Source organism: Trachinotus anak, unplaced genomic scaffold (genome assembly GCF_046630095.1).
Source record: "Trachinotus anak isolate AG129_WGS33_773 ecotype Australia unplaced genomic scaffold, CSIRO_AGI_Tana_v1 ptg000021l, whole genome shotgun sequence".
NCBI lineage: Eukaryota > Metazoa > Chordata > Actinopteri > Carangiformes > Carangidae > Trachinotus > Trachinotus anak.
In genome coordinates, this window is record NW_027273872.1 from 17,769,580 (window position 1) to 17,787,037 (window position 17,458).

Consider the following 17,458-nt stretch of genomic DNA (forward strand, 5'->3'; position numbering starts at 1 on the left):
TGAAGCCTCTCAAAACTTCGAGCACAGCGTCACGTAACTGATTCATGTCTGGGGTATTCCACTGCACGATCTATCTGTCAATAAAAAACATTACTCATTTGATGGGTGCAGAAGAGACGTGCCGATTTGATTTCTAAATCCCATCTGTCACGAAACTGCCAAATTCTTCCAAGGTGATAAATTATCGATTACTGCAGGTTCCTTCAGGTGCTAAAAATAACTTGATACAGTTACATTTCTATAAACAGATGAAGTACTGATCACTAATTTGTTTGATCAAAGTGATTATTTTGTCGTGAAGCAGAGTGGGAAGCTGTCGGAAAATCAATATGAGTCATAACCAACAGCACAGATAATAACAAACATTTTTGTGTGTATTACAACACCGGTGCAGAGTTTTTACAGGCAGGAGAAGCTTAAACTAATTTTATTTGTGTACAAATAAAGTCGTTTTTGCACTCAGTGTCTCTCACCAGAATGCATTGCGGGTTTTACATTCGCAAAACTGATTTTTCAAAGCAAATATTTTGTTCAAGGACAAGTTCAAATTTTTAAAATCTGTCTTCCAACAATCATGTGACCATCTGAACACGAGGACGGGTCCTGTTCATACTGGCCATTAAGTATCGCTCCCTAATGCGCTTTAAGTGCAAGCGATGGGGAACAAAATCCTCAGTCTACATTAAGTGTAAAGATTTATTCAAAAGTTAATCCCAAGTTTGAGCTGTAATATTTAAGTTCTGGGAATCATCAAGCTAGTGTGAGCATGAGACTCAAAGGGAAACCACTCCACTCCTCCATCTCCCTGCTCCCTTACGCTCCGCCCAGCCCTTCCTTGTCGTGTGCGCTGCGCTGCTGCCAGGATGTTCAGTGAGTCTGACTCACAGAAACATTTGACAACACCTGTCCACGTTAAATTATCTTTTGGAGCATGAACCACCCACAAAATATCAGAAAAAGTTAGATACTGTCTCTTTAGTTTGAGGCTTTGTCAGTCTGTATTAGTCAGATGAAAAGCTTGTCGTCCATAGTTACAGTCTCATTAGTATGGAATTCCCTCTTTGGTTCTCGCTTGCTGAGCTGCAGTGGAGGGATAAAAAATCACAAAGAATAAGTTTTGTGCTAAAATTCTTTGGAGGATACCCACTTGATTTGATGAACTCTGACTGCAGAAGTCTCACTGTAACTTTAGGTTAACTTTGGAGTGTATTTCTTTGCACAAATTAGAGGATTTTGTCCCCCCAAAAATTGTGAACCTGTCCTTAAAATCCAGGTTTACATCCACTATCGGTCTTCTTCAAGCCCGACTTTTCTGGTGTGTCTAGTGTTACTAGTGGTCGGAATGCCTTTAATCCCATGCTTAATATTAATAGTAGATCTAATTTATGGTAATGTCTAGTGTAGTATCAACCCCATCTGGAATCCCAACCCAAAACTTAACCCCAAGCCAAGAAATGAAATTTTCTTATCTTACTGTTGTTGTGAGGACATTTGGCCTCAGAGCAAATGGACCTGGAACTGCATACATACATACACACACATACCAGCACCCAGACTGAGTCATGCAGGAATTAGAGTCATCCTCCTCTGATATCTTCTCCCTCCTGACATTAGCTGATGGTTCCTGCCTGGCTGGATGTCTTTTAGGTTGATATATATGAACAGAACCTCCATTGATCTTGTCCAGAAATTTTTACAGCCTCTCACTGAAAGTGGTTTGCGCAGCTGAGGGCCACTGCTGAGATGGAGCTCTCTTCTGGTTAATTAATGGTCTGCAGGTAATGTGGGCGGCCCCGTCTCCAGCAGCAGTGGAGTATGCTCTCTGGAGGAGGATCGGCCCGTAATGAAGGGTACTTAGACCACCTGCCAGGAGAGCACAGCCATGATTAAAAGTCACTAAGTTTCCTCAGACAAGAATTGGATTCATCACAGATGTGTTCCTGAAAACACTGTGCTGCAGTGAACCCACAGGCTGCAATATATCCTTCCTCTGTATCAGTATTCAAACTGAAGAAATGCAGTAAAGGACAAATTTCCTTGTAATCTCAGTGTTGATGATGATCTATCTTTCTGTGAAGAGTGCAACAGCGGTAAATTCGCTTTGCCCAGCATATTTTCATTTGGCGACTGTCTCCAAGGTGAAAAGTCTGGATTCAGACAAATCCTGCTAATGGCCTGTCGTTCCTCTTGGGAAAACAGTAAACACAAGCTCTGTAAATTATATTTCAGAGTGCATGTCTTTCTGACAAATATGCTGACAACACACAGCACAACAAATATAGAACATGAATAATGCACTTACTAATGAAAGAAAAAAGTCAAAATAAGACAATATTCATGCAAAAAGCCTGCTGGGATATGTGCATATCAAGGCTGGATTTGAATGAGTAAACTGTAATCAGTTTCGAGAGTTTGCAGCAGCAACACACAGAAGATGCTCCATCTAATTTTGGCTAAAGCAGATTCATTCAGCACTGTTGTACAGTCTCAGCTGTTGATGTGCATATTTCTGTCCCTTTAAAGGAAGCACAATGGGAATAATTGTGAATTTTGTCAGGGAATGAAGCCAAAAAGTGTCAGAGAGAGTGTCAGTAACATACTGTACCATACCGTGCTGCTATATAGATGTTTTTTTTTTAAAGGATTACAGTTGAAAATTGTGCATGAATGTGTTTTCAGACTAACATTCATCTGAAGGTGAAAAATGCCTTTGGCCTACTGTCAGTAACTGTAAGCCTCTCCACGCTGAACATGCTGCAGTCTGATAAATATAGTAAGGCTTACTGACACATAAAAACTGCTGTGTCAGCTTTTGTCATCTTTGTCACAGTGTTGCGGCCCACTCAACATCTGATTATATTGTTTTTATATTATTTATTGTGTCTGCCAGCTGACTTGGAAGGAAAATATGCTAATTTCAGCCCAGTTTCTCTGGGAGTTATTCCGTCTCCGTCGACACCATCTCTAAAAAACTTGACTGGCTGAATTTGGATGAACACATAGCCCTTTTCCCCAAGGTTAGCTGATCAGATATTGATGATTCATTTTATTGATTCACTTCCCAATTTATTTGTCCCCTACATAACACATCTAGTGGTCATCTTGGTCTATAATTTAAGCCAAGACATTTTTTTTGGTCTCCAAATCTATGTTGTAAATGTGTGTTGGACTAGACTGCGTACATTTCTGGGGCTAAGAATGTGTTATGTGTGAATTCCAATAGCAATGAAAACTGATTAAAAAAATAAATACTAGGGTTCAAAGTTAGCTCTTGACCTTGGAAAAAGATAGAGTTTGCCCACTAGTCATGGGACTGTTTTGTTCGAATTTCCAATTATGTCTTGAAGACTTCTTGTCCGTGTTGGCTTAAAAGCTGACATTTAAAGTGCATTCCTGACCTTAAAAACAGCAGTAATCTCACCATTTACTAGCTGTTCTGGAGCTTTGGATTCATATCAATTCAGTCATAACAATCCCATGACAAGTGGGAAAACTTCACGTGCTGATAAATACCAGCAGATGGAGTTTGATTGAAAGCTCCACAGCAGTTTTCTAAATGGATCTTATGGTGAGATTGTTTTCTCACCTGGCCATAAATGAGCCGTTGAGCATTATGGAAACTGCAGTCCTGTGGTTTGGAGAGATGTTCACATTAGTGGTTTAAATTAAAATCTACAAAGTGGCCTCTGCTCACCCTGTTCAACACAATAACTTATGTTTATGTTTTAATTTTGGGTGAATTTGACAGGTCCCTCATCACTCTCATGCCATGAAACTGTTAGATACCAAGGATGAGTCAGCTGATGATCAGCTGATGATGCCTGACAAAGGTGATGTTGTTTTAACCATTAACTGGGTTGGATGGTGATGATTAGACATACTCCAGCTTTTATGTTATGCTGTCACTGATGTGCATCATTTTTTGTGAGCCTGTGTTTTATGTTGTGTTTTTTAATATTTATATATTTCATTATGTTTAATCTTCAGTCTGTGTTCTGGGTTTCACTTGGCTGGAGGACAAAATCTCCCTTTGGTGACAATAAATAAACAGTTGAAGATGATACAGTAGTTGGCCAGTGGTGTTAAGGGAAACTGGGAACTGAAAAGATAATTTCCAGTTTAGAGGAAACCACCTTGATAAATCCTTCAGAACGTGGTGTAATGGTGGGACGGTAACTCTGTGAATGGCCACTGCCCAAATATAGCTCAGACTGTCCATCTGGTGTTGTGGTATTTGAGAAAGATATTTAAAATTGCCAGAATTTAAACAGGCACATTTTATGTCTCAGTTGTGAAGCTAGTGAACATGTGAAACAAGCTGAAGATGGAGCATGAAAGAACAGATTAATTTCTGGTCCAAAATGTGGAACTGGATATCTTATTAACCGCACAGTTTTTGTATTAAATCTCCTGAATGCCATCTAGTATTCGGTTTGTATGAAAACAGCTTAATTTCCATCATTCACTACATCTATCCACATGATGGTTTCAGAATATTCAGATGCAAAAACACACCTCTCCATCCAGAATTTGTTACTGCACTTGATGACTTCATATATCTTTTCTGGCAACAGAAAGATGTGGCCAGTCTCTCTTTTGCCAGACGTCTCGCTGGGCAAAGGTGCTGTTCCCAGCTAAAGGCTGTAATCTCTCTCACACCTGGCCAGTGTGGCCGTGGCCAATAACTGGCTCGCTCTCAGGCTCATCAGTCTGGCAGACAGTAAATCAGCCTGGGCCCCTGCAGGAGCCCTGAAGCTGAGCTGCACCTCGCATACAGCACTTTATACCTAATACCTTCCTGCAAGCTTGCCCCTCTGTCAGAGATTTACTTGCTTTGTGAACATAAGCACGTGGATGAAGACGGTTGGGTATATTTTGAAAATACAATTTTTTTTTTCCACTGTGCTTTGCAAAAAGTCCAAAGCGCCATTTTTTTATCATTTATGATGCAGGAGCAGATAACAAGCATACCTTCCATCCAGAGGGAACGGTTTCAGCTTCTCTGAAAAAGAGGAGTGATTACTTTGAAGGCTGCTCCTCTGGTAGTCTTTTGTCAGAGCATCTGAAAGAAACTGACACACATTCCTTGTGTTTCTGCCCGTGCTGGGGCCTGATGTGTATTTGTTATCAGTTTGTGCCAGTGCTCATGCGTGTGTGTGTGTGTGTGTGTGTGTGTGTGTGTGTGTGTTAAGTGGATTTCTTTCTGAGCCGGATGCGGGAGCCTGGTATGACAAAAGCTTACAGCTTCAGACAGACAGATGTTCCTCTTCAGATAGCGATCTCAGCACAGAACATGGCTGTGAGAACAAAGCTGTCCCCGGTGATTATGCTCCCTCTACAGCCCGAACCTGGGGAATACTTTATGCACAGTACAGTCGAGACCCAGCTGATTGGAGTCACACAGAGTTAAATGATTAATGCATTTATGACAGTTTCTATTTTTATATCTACCACTGTGGCTGTTTGAGGTTCATGAAAAAAAAAAAAAAAAAAATCTATGCAGACTCACCAACTTATTTGCCTTGTTTTTTGCTGTGAGTTTCAAAGCCCACTGAGATAAGAGAGAGGAGGATATGGCAGCTGGCAGAGTGGAGGCTGTTTCTGAAAAAGTGAAACTTCAGAGCCACGTTTAATCTCCACCTTCTCACCTAAATCATCCCCAGCAGCTGGGAGAGGACGACCTGAGCAGGTGATTACCAAAGGCAGGGGCAAGGATGTGCCTGAATCATATAAAAGAGACATGGCCTGAAATGGCTGCTCGAAAATGTAACTGAAGTGACACTATTTTGAAAAGAATAAACACACGCACACACATACACACACACACACACATATGCACAGGCAAAAGCAGTGTTTAGCATTCATCATTCACTGACTGACAGCGTCAGGGTTTCAGTGAGTGAGAGCTGATAACTTGAGGGGAAAAGGTGAGGGCTTCAACATCTTTTCAGGCTGACGAGACGCCTGCCACACAGTGATGCATGGAAGAGGCAGCCTTAATGTGACTAACTGCCTAAGGTTTTGGCTCTCAAAGGAGGCTGCGAGGCTATACTGTGATGGAAATACAGTGAGAACAGAAAATCTCATTGTGGGGGGGGGGGGAAATCTCATTGTGGAGAGAAAATCTGTTTATTATGTACTTTATACCCTACAACTAAGCCATTCTCCCAGAGACATGTACGCTGCACAGTGTTGTTTGAAACAGTGCTCAGTGTCATACAGTCATGCTGGTAAAGAATTAAAAAATGGCATTGATGTTAGTATCTGAATTTGAAATGGGAGAGTAGTCAATACTAAGGTTTATTAATCATGTCAAGGTGCAAGTGATGATGCTACATTGTATTAAGATATTTTTCTTTACTGAGAATTACTTTTTTTAAATTGGAATTTAATTTCTTATAAAATATATTGTACTTTAGAGCTATACAGTTCACATATTCTCCTTGAATGCCAGGATTACCAGCTGCTCCTGAATGCAGCTTGGAGGAAGGCAGAATTGGATGTGCAGCCCCGTCCTTGACCATTACAGTACAGTACATCATGATAGTGAGGTGAAGGCAGGTGGGAATTTTGGTTGTGTTTAAAATTCAGTAATAGTCAGCCACCGACATACACCACCACTGAAGGGACTGTTGGGTTTTTTCTCATGTCTTCTTGTTTTTTTTTTTGTTTGGTTTTTTTGTTTGGTTTTTTGCAAGATGATAGCACTTTACTTTGCCATTATAGTTTGGAAGAAGAGCAGGAGATTTATATTTTCCAGCACACTTATTTTTAAAATAAATAAATTCCTATATTGTTTTACACAAATTTTACATATAGTATGTAGTTAACTTGTTGTATTTCAAAATATTTGCAAACCTCTCTAACCAAAATCTCATCTTGTAAACAGTGTCTTGTCCAGTGGTAGAAAGTACGAGAAGTAAGAGAGCATTTACTCAACTACTGTACTAAAGTTAAGTTTTGAGGTATTTCTACTTGAGCATTTTCATTTTCTGCTACTTTTCACTTCATTACTCCACTACATTTATCTGACATGGTACAGTTACTAGTTACTTGTTGTTGTTACTTGTCAGATTACATTTTTATATATATATTAAAAAAACAAACAAACATATGATGAGTTTATAAAATACCTCACATTGCTAAGGATTAAATCAGTAGTTCCCAACCCTTTTATCTTATGACTCATTATATAATTTCAGATGTCTACGAAACCTCCACTAAAAGAGACAATTATTATCAATTATTGTTCAAATTATACAATATTTTCCACAATAAAAGAACACAATAAAAGAATAGTGAAACCTAAAAAAAAAGTAAAGCACATTTGCATACCAGAGATGATTCCTCTCAAATCATCCCATGACCCCTCAGATTTATTTTATGACCCTTTGGAGGGGCCCATTTTCCAGGCCACTGGACCAAACTATAGGTAACCGTACATAAAGGACTCCAGCTGCAACAGTAAAAGTGTGTTTACACGCTGACGCAACAGTATTGATAACGTAAAATATAAATATATTTTCTTCTGTCTTTATGTTGGAGTATTCAGATGATGGAATTGGTATGATAATGGTTTACTTTTACATAAAGGAGCTGAGTACTTCTTCCTCATAACTGTCTTCTATTCAGGTCACATTAATGCTGTTTCCTGCATTGCATTTTAATCACATGAAAACTGTCCACATGACCACATGTGCCCACACATCATTTCACATAATGTCATTGGGTTTATAGCTGTTTATTGTGTACAGTTCTGAGCGACACAAGAGCGACAGAGGAGACATGGGAACAAATGCAACGCAGATTTTCATTGTTTCTCATATACATTAAACTATGTGAATGGTGTCCAGAGTTTTTTTTGTAATCATCAAGTCATGTTAGCAGTTTTCATGTCACAAAACATGTAGTATATACTTATACTTCACGTGTAATGACGTGATATCATGTAATTAGATGACGCATCACACGGTCCATTTTATCATTTTATGGAGGGAGCATACTTCAGAGAGAGAGAGTTCATGATCTCTATATTTTAGCCAGTGGCGCCATCTTCTAACGTCCAGTATTTCAGCCCAGAAAACACACACAGACCTGACAGCTGGAGATTTGCAGTCACAACTGGGACTGTACAGAGGAAAAGGGCAACTTTGACGTATTGATGCAGAGTGGGGGCATAACCTGTTCTGCTGCCACTAATCAATGTTCACTTCAACCTTCAACATTTCCAAGGCAGAGCAGAATCCCGTGTGTGCCAGCTCCATCTGACTGCATTTCCACTGTGTGTGTGCACGCGTGGTTGTACGTGTGTGTGTGTGTGTGTGGACGCCAAGATGGCTAAAATTTGTGACTGTACTTTCTCCTGTTCAAACGAGAGGTGAGCTTTAGTGGCCCGATGCAGGTGCTTTTAATGATCGTGGTTTTATGGCGCTACGTAGAGCATGACGTTAAAGATGCGTGACAGGAATGTCGAGGAGGCAAAAGGAAATGGTGCACAGCTACCACCCCCTTTTCTAATCAGAGCCCTCCTGAGCTCCTCCCAGTTCTTCATTACAAATTTATGGCTCCTGCTGAATGCTGTTTTGCATATTACCCATCAGCCCCTGGAGACAGCACTATAGATCACAGATTTGCTCAGTGGTGTGTAACTGGAGGAACTATACAGGTAAAAACGAGAGGAGACAGAGCAGATCCAAGGAGACTGGACTGTTTTCAATTCAAGAAGGAAATCAGTGTGAATTTCAGAAAAATAATAAATCAAAATCAAACTTCACCAGTGATCAGGGATTACATTTTGGTTTACCTATTATAAATATAAAAGTGTTCCTCAGCATTTATCTGATCTGTTTTTTTTACCTGACGAAACTTTTATCCAGCTTTCCAAAATTGTTTTCAGTGGTCAAGGGCATAGAAACATCTGTCTGTCATCTTCTGAAGAGGAGAAACCTGTGTGTGGTCAAAGCCAGTCATTAAACTCAAACTAACAGAGCTAATCTTCTCATGAAACCACAGGATTTGAAGTTTGTCCCGCAGCTTTAAAGACATGTTTCATTCTTCACTTATTCTGGTGGTTAGGGCTCCCTCAGCACAAAACGTTTCACTTGAAATGAAGAGCAGCACTCTGTGAGTCATCAAGTCATTTCAGTGCGTCAGCGTATGAAGATCTCTTCAGAGTTATTAGTGAGTTTACATCATCTTGTTGAACTGAGAACAATTTCCTGAAATGGAAAGCAAAGACTTTTCATTACGTTACAGTTCTTATACCATACCTCATTTACATAACTCTCTATAAATCCATTTACTGCACGCGTTTTTATTTTATCTGCCTCAAACATCAAGATGAATGTGATCTGTCACTGTCGCAGAGAGAAAGAGACTCTGCCATGTTAATGCTGCTGTATAGATGATTTTTTCATGAAGACAACAAATGTTTTGATTATTGTTGTTTAAAAGGTAAAAGAAGCTTAAAACTTATATACAAATATTGCATATCTTGCTATGTACACATTTTTACTTAAGTTGGGCATTAGCTGATTCTGGGGACATTAGGGACTGTGTAAAAAATACTGCAGAGAGGGGACAAAATCTTATATTTCACCAGTTTTGTTTTGTTTTGTTTTGTTGTTTTTTTTTTTAAAAAGTAAGAAAGATAGATCCTCCTCAAATAATAATATAACAGTACAAAATTTTTAATAAAGCATCACCCTAATTTAAACATAATTAGGTTTAGTTAGTGGAATTATATTTTTCACAATTGTTACTAATGTGCACATTTGAAGTGGAATTAGAAATTTCAGAATTTAAATATACCAGTAGATTGTTATGGGGCAGAGACTAAATTGCTGTCCTCTGCATGTGGCAAAGCATGACATTATGACCAATTGTGGACACTAAAGGTATTAAAGCCATCATTTGTAAATTTGATCCTTTTTCTTTAAACAATCCATTTTGCAAGAGTAAGATAAAATACAATATAAGTCACCCTGCACTAAGAAAAAAGAAAAGAAAAATACTTTTCCAATTTTTCTAATTTTCTGACACTCCCCCATCATTTCCGTACAGTGCCTTATGATAGAGATTGAGGACATCGAATAAAGATGCATTCTTACACAATGCTTTAATAAATCTTTATCAAACCCAGCAGGTTACCCTCCAGAACCACTTCTAAATCCTGAAATGACATTGCTCCTTGATTTACAACATAAAATCTATTCAAGCAGAGTTTCTTCCTTCTGTGGGTTTTCAGTGTGTTCAACATTTATAAAAAGGTCCTCAGACTGTGTTTCTGTGACCCTCTCTGTGTAATAGCTTTCTCTGGATGACTAGTAGACTAGATGGCCTCAAGCTCTTCAGTGGGCTAAACCTGTTATGATGCAATGCTTTTACCACTTCCCCTTGAGACTTGACTTTTAAAGAGTTCAGGACAGTGGCCTCGGAAGTATAAAGTATTAAGTTCCAGTTTATGTTACAGAGTTATAATTGGCTAAGAGAGATAAGAGGCTACACTGCAGCGCTGTACAGTATGTCAGTGGACGCTGTGTGCTGTGGGCCACCTAGAGGTTTCTAAACTTCAAGTACATCATTTATAAATATATGAGATTCAGGCACAGTACATGGCTACACTTACATGGGTTGAATAACCATCAACTGGAGCTTTTCTGGCTCTCGCTGATGAGCTTGTTTTGTACTGTAGGTATGTTTGCAGGGTGGCACTGTAGCACAGTGGTTGGCGCTGTCGCTTCACAGTAAGAAGGTTCTGGGTTCAAAGGTTCTGGTTTTCTGTGTGGAGTTTGCATGTTCTCCTTGTCCAGGCTCCAGCCCCCCCCGTGACCCTGTATGGATAGAACAGTATAAAAAATGGATGGATGTATGTACGCATGGAGATACAATATTTCAGAGGCTCAAATCCTCCAGATTAATGTCATAAATATTCAGTTGCACATGCCCTCTGGAATAACACACTTTCTGATTTCACGCCATTATCAGCAGGTTAACAACTTTCATCTTTGCTTTTCCAATCCCATAACTGAAAAATAAATGTGTGATGATGTGACAATGATATGGTTTGGTTAGGTTTAGCTACAAAGCTTGGTTAGGCTGAAGGAAAGATTGTGGGTTGGATTAAAATAAGCACTTAAGATAAATGAAACAATGTGCTTTGGGTTAAAATAACCACTTCCTTGTGCTTAGGAGAGCTTCCTCGTCATGGTTACAAAAACAACAATAATAAAGACTTAAGGTTAATAATGTTGTTGAGGCACTTGCTGAATGACTGACGCTGTCAGAGACTGTTGGAACATGTACAAAAGACTGGAATTGAAATCTGGGTAATATGAAACTCATATGAACAAAAGCTATTGGAATTAACATGTACAAATGTAAACAATATAGGGATACTTAAATAAATAGTGAGGTGAATTGAGGAAAAATGCATTTTTAGTAACAGATATTATCAGTAGATAAAGAGAAGCAGGAGAGTTACTGAAATATTCTGCAGCCCAATACCAGTCAAACTAAACTAAACTTTAATGTTGACAACACTCAAAGTAATGTATTTTGAAAATCAGGTGAAGGTTAAGTCAATCATTTGTAATCAAAAGCATTTTTTGATCGCTCTAAATTATAATTGCAAATCATCAGCAGCTGGATGTTTCTCCCTTGTACACTGCAGTGCTTTGTTTTAGGCCACAGCAAAGTACAGCATGAATAATAGTCATTTTCTCAGCACAGAGTATCTAAGTGGTGGTGGTGCGGGGGTGTATTTTGGGCACTGTTTGACATTATAAGAGAAAACGGGGGGAGAGAGTGCACTGAAAGACATAGTTAGTCACAGGTGTTCATGGGCACTGACGTAAACTCCTTATGCTGGTCACCGGGTACATTCGAGTAATGAAGGACAGATTCCAGGGCTGAAATGAGTGGGCTGTAAAAGACACTATGAGGTATGCACTTAGGTAACAGTGGATTCAAATAAAAGGGTAGAAAAGATTTACAGTAAATATTTCGTATAGAGTTCCTCTGGACATTTTATTTGTGCTGCTATACATATGGAGAATGACTTCCTCTTCCCCCTCTGTGTTTAACTTTAGAAGTGTTTGCTGTGTAAGAAACAGCATTAGAACTCTGCCAGCTGGACAAAACTGCTTTTAAGAGCAAAGCAAAACCAGAGTCTCTTGTTGCTAAAAATCAATAAAAGCAATAACCTTACAGTTGTTTTTTTTATTGGCCCATGATTGATAATACACTATTCTCAAACAAACCTATTTGATGATGTAATGGCTTTCTTAAGTGCACTAAACAATTAGCTAACATTGTCTCGCTATGAACAGGTAATGAGACACAATACGGAGTGTGTTGTATGACAGTGTAATGTTTTAGAAATTGATTCATTTGTCTTCAGTTTTGTTTTGTTAAGAGGAAGCCTGGAGCACTGTGGTAGTTGGCGTATTTGTCTAGTTTATTAGCGAAATGCTTTATTTGTTTAATTTGGCTGAAAGAAATGGTTATGTACTCTTCAAAGTTTAATTTTACCAATTAATCTTTTATATTTCTACCGCAGGTGTGCTGTATTTGATGTAATTTTAAGCTTTGAGATTCTTTTGCACTGATGAAGGTTAAAGGACCACGAGCTTGGCTTGTTAAATGCGTGGTCCTTAATGTGTTGAGTCCTTCTCAAAATTTAAAGGTGTACGCCATCTATTTATTATGTCACCTCCATAAATTTGGGAGACTCTAAAGAGACAGATTCAAACAAGAATGTATGAATATCCTGACTTTTAGGCCCTAATTCAGATAAAGCTGAGGCAGAATTTTACAGAGTCCATAATGAGGCTGAGTAGTCTTCATTAAACCTTCCCTGCTTGCTTAATACTCACTTCTTCCAAACCCCACGCCTCCTGTTGGTGATGCAGACTTAATAGCTGATGTTATTATTCACACTGGTAGAAATAAAAATGTCCACATTGTTCTTGTATGTTATCTATGTAATGTAGATTAAAATCATGTACAGAATTTATTATACTTGTATATATAAATGGTCATTCATGCATCAGGTAGAAGTACACACAAGGTACACTGTAATTCATTATCAAAAGTAAATACTCAGTGCACAAAACCTTGAGAGCTTCTGTGAGTGTTTTACTGGAATGCAATGTATTATATCACTGGAATTATTGTTATTGATGCATCCCTGTTGTAGCAGGTCAAAGTGGAGCAAATGTAAGTGTATATTACTGCATAAACTGTTGCATAGATTCTATAACAATGTGTCAAATGTTTTGTCAAACTTTCATTTATGTAACAAATAGATAAACATTCTCACAAAGCAGCACAGTACTTCAGTAGATGAACTGATTCTCCTTTGGTCTGAACATATTTCAGGCAGCATTACAAACTTTTATGCTGATAACATCAGAACACTGGTTATTTGTTTTGAACTTAAATGCAAAGAGTTTGAAATGGATTAAGGCTGCAGTCCTTTGTCTGACAAGATCGTTTTGTTTACAGTTTAAAATGTGTCTCAGGATAGTGAGGGTGGATGTAGAGTCTAATATTTTTCTTCCAGGTCTACAGTTTTGAATATCCGGAGCTTTAAACCTAAGCTGTTTTGCTGTGTTGTGTTTAGTCACAAACAAGCACAACACAAACTCTGAATCCAAAGGGCTGCAGGGGACATCGCCACATGAATTATTAATCCACCCAACTCTGACTTAGCCTTATTTTAATTTCTTAAAATCTTGAATTTGTGGTAGGTTAAAAATCCAGCAAGCTGCTGTTGGTTGTTCGACTTGATGTGAGAAAAGAATATCCTGCTGATTCGTTCTTTGGAAGCTTGACAGCAGCTACACTTCCATTAGTCCATATTACAATGATGGGTTTACTTTGATTCTCTGTGCACCTGCAAAACCAAGCATGACTGAGCAAAAATTAAAGGCTTGGTCACAAAAAATAATGAAATAATGTTATTACAAAGTTAGGTACACTGTTGGGACAGCCCAAGCTGAAAATTATCGTGGTAAATTGGATAATTCCACAGACAAGCAAGTATTAGGTCTCTCAAGCCTACAACCAATTTTACCTTAGCTCTGAGAGGTGCAGGGAATAAGAAATTGGTAATCATCCAACACACCCTCATCAGCACCACCACAAGCTCCCTCACACACACAAGACTGGATCATTATTCATGGAAAAGAGTACATTAATTAGATGCCCACCTTCCTATTCACTGTTCTCCTTTCAGCCTATTTTACCTTCTGTATTCATTAGGTAATCATGTATGATTGTCCTGGGGTGTAAACATCAAGCTGCAGTGTAAATCATCATAATGAGCCTAGCAAGGTCTTTGCACCTGGCCCCCCGGGGAAAAAAATCAGTATAGCTTCTGTAGATGAGTGGTGAGCTTTATTTAGGTTATTCATATAAGTACGGAGTATTTAAAGGGCTAATGGAGCACATGGTAGAAAGAGATAACGCCCAGGTGGCTGTATCTGATTTGTGCTGCTGGTAAAAAAAAAGAGAAAAAGGTATATAAAAACAATGTCAAGCCAACTTCGCCAGCTGAGGGAATGTTTGACATTTCCGTTCCACCAGTAAATGGGATTTATTCCCAGAGGAAGAGATTCTGACATTGTTGGAAGCTTGTGTAAAGCACCGGTGGTCCCCAAGGGGTCACATTCGCACCGCAGCTGCAGCAGTGGAAGGGAGAAGGGTGCTGAGGACATTGTGTTTTCAACCTTATCTTGCTTGTCTGTTTGCTTGTTAGTTAGCAGGATATCGCAAAAACTACTTTTACAGATTTCAACTCAAGCAACGCCATTTGTCCAAATCACTTGATGTTTAGGCTCATAACTGCTGAGCTGAGAGACGTTCAACCCTGGATTCCTTGCATTTTTTATATTTTTTTATCACAAATATTTTGGGCAAATAATTTCAATAATAAAAAGTGATTCATTCATAAGGCACATCATTTGACTCTTAAAAGTTGGCAATTCTTGTGGGTGTGGCTTATTTGAAAAACTACAAAAAAAAACAACCAAATGTTGGTGACATATGCATACAATTTGATAGGATTTTAGAAGTAAAAGGGGCAGGGGAGCAAGCTATAAACATAATGCATAACGACATATATCACATTATAAAGTTGATATCACGAAGCACGTTAACAAACAGTTCACTATTTACACATTCAGGATCTGCTGGAAGATTCAGTCAGATCCTTGGTCACTATATTTTCTTTAACTGATCTAAAGATGCTTTGTAATAAAACATATGAAACAGTGAAATCTTGATTATGCCTTGTAGTTAACATCAGAATGACATAATGAGGGAGTCCTGACATCTGTAGAATCCAATAACAGTGAAATATTTTGTGAGACACAGTAACTACACCGTCCTGTTAAAATAATAAATAAAATTTCAGTGATATGAGCTGCTTTATATTCTCTTCATAACTCCCTCAGATGAAGTTTGCCCTCTCTCTCTCTCTCTCTCTCTCTCTCTCTCTCTCTCTCGTCCTGCGATTTCCATGGACGTTTGCGGTGCCTGCAGACCTGTCAACCTCTCAGCCCCACAGTGAGAAAAAACTGCAACCCCTGGAGACTTACTATCTTAATTAGCGAGTATTTCTTTTTCCAAAGTGAAACATGCCACAGCAGAGGCCACAGAGAGAAAAGGCCAACCCGCAGCTTCCCATTAAAAGCTTAACCGGGTTCGGAGCTACCAAGAACATCTAACAGTGGGGTGATCAAAGGTAGAGCTCACAGATCAATGTGTACTGTACATGTGTGAGCCCACACTTATTCTACAAATGCATGTGCAGGTTTGCACAGGCAGACACACATAAGGCACAGAACAGGCTTGCATTAAATTGGAACCATTTACACTTGAAAAACAGCTTGGCCACTGAGACACCACTAAGCCTGGACACTTCAGCAGGTTTATTACGGCTATCCAAATTCAAATAGCTTCCTTTTTTTTTTTTTTTTGTACACACCATCCAGCAGTTCAGCCACAGCCACATGTTATCTAGCAGAAGAAAAAGCCAACGCACCTGCTCTTATAACCACAGAGCCTTGGAAGGCATTAGGATGCATATTGACAATACAGGACCCTGGGCAATTACAGGCCTTATCTTCCTGCCTGACAAACAGTCTGCTTCATTATGGGCTTTTAGCTGACACCTTCCCTCAGCCTTCCCCATTGAATCATCACTGCTAATGCAGCAAATGAAACGGCTAAGAGGTTTGTTAAATATATCTGAATTGTTTAACCATAATTTTCCCCTTAATAGTCCCTTTAAAGCTTCCATTAGTGAGCAGATGCAGTGAATCACAATTGAAGAAAGGACATTGGGGGATGCAGGAGCGGAGGAATAAGTAATACAAAAAACTTCTAAAGGAAAGCAGGATGCATGGTGGTTTGAAATTCTTTCAAGTATATTACATTTACGGGAAATAAAGTGGCATCTCCAACTTGATTGTGTGAGAAAAAAAAACAGAGAGTATAGGTTTGGTTATTTATTGATATATTTATTTATCCTTTCATTAGAAAAATTCTGTCGCATACAAAGTACATCATGGAGGCAGCTTCAGCAGCAGTTAGAACAGGCTGACAGCGAATAAACTGCATGTCGTGGTAAAAGAAATGCTCAAATGTTATATTTCATTTTTGACAATAGATGGTTAGGCTTAATGGGGAAACACTTTTAAATGAGGATATTACAGGGTGCTTGTTTTTTACTTAGGGTGCCCCCTGTGGGTGATCTTGTTTGGCAGAATTACCGAGGTGCTCTAAAACGTCTTCATTAGGCAGTTGCTGTCCATGGTTCTGAAATCTCTCCAGGACCCAGTTTACTAAATAATAAATGTGAGACTGCTGATTAAGACCTCAAGCTTCTCACTGCCCTTGGAGTGGACATGATAATGTGCAACATGCGACAGTGGCATGATGGGTTTTGCTTTCATATGTGCCTCAGCTGTGGCTACTCTGTCTGTCTCATGACACTTCAGGACTAAACATTCTGGTCTGGATCTATCAGTCCACCTCACCACTCATTCAGCAACATGATTGTTCTTTATGTTCCCCCATCTTGGTTAAAAATTGAGGTTCAGACCTATAGGCCAATGAGCTGTAATTAGTGATGATATCCAAATGTACCTGCCGTGAGGCATCTCATGATGTTACCATAGCAACACAGCAGGCGCCAGCCTTGTGGGTGTAGTGTTGATATATGGATGTTGTGTATAATATGCTACACATTAATTAAATGTGACACCCACAACTCCAGATTTTCAAAGATAACAATATGCTCCTGACTTTAGGTTTCTCCATTATATATTCTATATATATATATGCAGCCGCTCACACCCTAGTTGACCTGGTTTGAGTGTAAAGATTAAAATTGGCAGCAATGGTATTTTTGTAGATGTGATGTGTCAGTGTTTATGATACGACCAATCTT